The following is a 1955-nucleotide window of genomic DNA, read 5'->3' as shown; positions in this document are numbered from 1 at the left end:
CCCCGAGGACAGCGATGCCTGTGCAGCCACACCTGCTTCCCACTCTCCCGCTCTGGAATTGTGTTCCAGGACCTGTCAGCACATCCCACTGCATCCTCCCAGCTCCACGTGCCTCCTCCAGCTCCTCCTCCTCCCCAGCATCTGCCTCCCAACGCTGCAAACCTCCTCTGGGAAGGGCAGAGGTGGACACAGAGTGTGAGCAGAAGCTGCTGCGAACACATCGGTTCTCTGCACCACATGGCAAAAAAAAAAAAAGATCTGCTGGAAGCTCCTGCAGCAGCTGGAATTGTTGGAGTCAGTTTAGCGTGGATGATTCCCAGGAATCTTTTTCCTAACTCCAAGGCTCTCGAGTGTGAGTGTTGTTCTTCCTTTTCATGACCTACTGCCAAGCAAACCCAGCACAGTCTGAAAGGGCCACGGGAGCAGCCATGGTACGAGTTGCTCATCCAACACGAGTCAAAAAAAGCACTTTAAGGAGAGGATCTTTGTTCTGGAATGTTGGGAAATAAATACTTGGAATGTTGGATAATAAATACTAGATTTCTCCTTGGTCAGGTGTGTGTGCGTTGCTTTTTTTTTTCCTTTTTCCCCTCTCCTGAAACATTTCCCCATACAGATGTGTAAGAGAAAAATCCTCCAGGGCTGCAGGGAGAGCCTTGGGCTGAGCTGGGAATTCTGAGCTCAGGGAGGGCATGGACTGTCCCATCTCTGTGTCAGCTGCTCCCTGAGGAGGAGCTTGGACTGGGTGATCCCTTCCACCCCAAATGGGTGTGTTGGGGTGTCCTGTGCAGGGATGGAGTTGGATCCTTGGGATTACCTTGGGATGAGTTGGTGACTCAGGCTGTGTTTTCCCCTCAGACACATCCCCTGGCTGTGTCCTGTGGTGCCACCTCCCTCCTCCAGCTTACCCATCCCATTTTCCACCCTTACAAACAGATTCTCTCCTTTTCCCACTCCCCCCTGGATATTTTTCCTCCACAGCTTCACTCCCTGAAGAAAACAACCAGCAGAATTTTTTTTTTTTTTTTTTTTTTTACCCCTTTAGGCCTTTATTTGATAAAATTGGTCAAGCCCACATAAGGCAACGCAACACCGACGGCTCCCCCCTCCCTCCCCTCCCTCCCACCCCCAACCAGATACCAAAATAAATAACACAAATGAGGAGAGGACATCATGTAGTGTTTGGCTTTGCAGTATAGAAATTCCACACAATGATTAAGTTTGGTTGTTTGTTTTTTTTTTTGTTTGGTTTTTTTTTTGAAGTTTTTTTTTTGTCCTGTTTAAAAAGGTAAAAATGAGCTCTATAATACACAGTCAGAATGTCGTGGTGCTCGCGTAGAAAACCTGACATGCAATCCATGCCTACACTGCGCCGTAGAAACCAGGATGCAACAGAAAATACAAAGAACAGGAACACTACAAAGTTATATTCTAAGAGGGTTAGGGGTTGTTTTTCAGGGTTTTTTTGGAGCTTTTTTTTTGCCCGTTTGGTTTTTGTTAAAAAGAACAGACACACGTAACAAAGGCTACCTGCGCTCTCACATTGCCATCACAGTGACGGGGACGCTGCTCCGAGGAATAAACGCGCTGGGTCGGGGCTGCTCCTGCCAGCACAGCAGAATTTTGGGAGTTTATGGGGTGAGGAGGAGCTTTGCCTCATCCTTCAGGTCCACAGGGGGTTTCTCCACAGGGGCTAAAGCTCAAGCCTGAATGTTGTTTCTATAGGGATGGAAGTTTTTGGGGCCGCGCGGGTTGGTTTGGAGGGGATTGGGTTTGGGGGGAGTGGGTTTAAGGGGAGTTAGGGTGGGTGTTGAGCTTGGAATTGAGAGGGTTGTGGTTGGGAAAGAAGCACTGAATAAAGGTTGGGAAAGAATTATCTGATGGAGGTTGGAAAAGAATGGTCTAATCTAGGCTGGGAAAGAATCGTTCGATAAAGGTTGGGAAGGAATCGTCTA

At 48.3% G+C, this 1955-nt stretch overlaps 1 protein-coding gene across 1 annotated transcript in view; it reads left to right on the top strand.

Annotated features, from left to right (window-relative positions):
• Positions 1 to 1955, top strand: part of COMP (cartilage oligomeric matrix protein) — a 22608-nt gene that overhangs the window by 17971 nt on the left and 2682 nt on the right. The gene's annotated exons all lie outside the window — the stretch shown is intronic.

Source organism: Acanthisitta chloris, unplaced genomic scaffold (genome assembly GCF_000695815.1).
Source record: "Acanthisitta chloris isolate BGI_N310 unplaced genomic scaffold, ASM69581v1 scaffold1112, whole genome shotgun sequence".
Taxonomy (NCBI): Eukaryota; Metazoa; Chordata; class Aves; order Passeriformes; family Acanthisittidae; genus Acanthisitta; species Acanthisitta chloris.
Note: the sequence above shows the minus strand (reverse complement) of the source record. Positions and strands in the feature narration are given on the sequence as shown.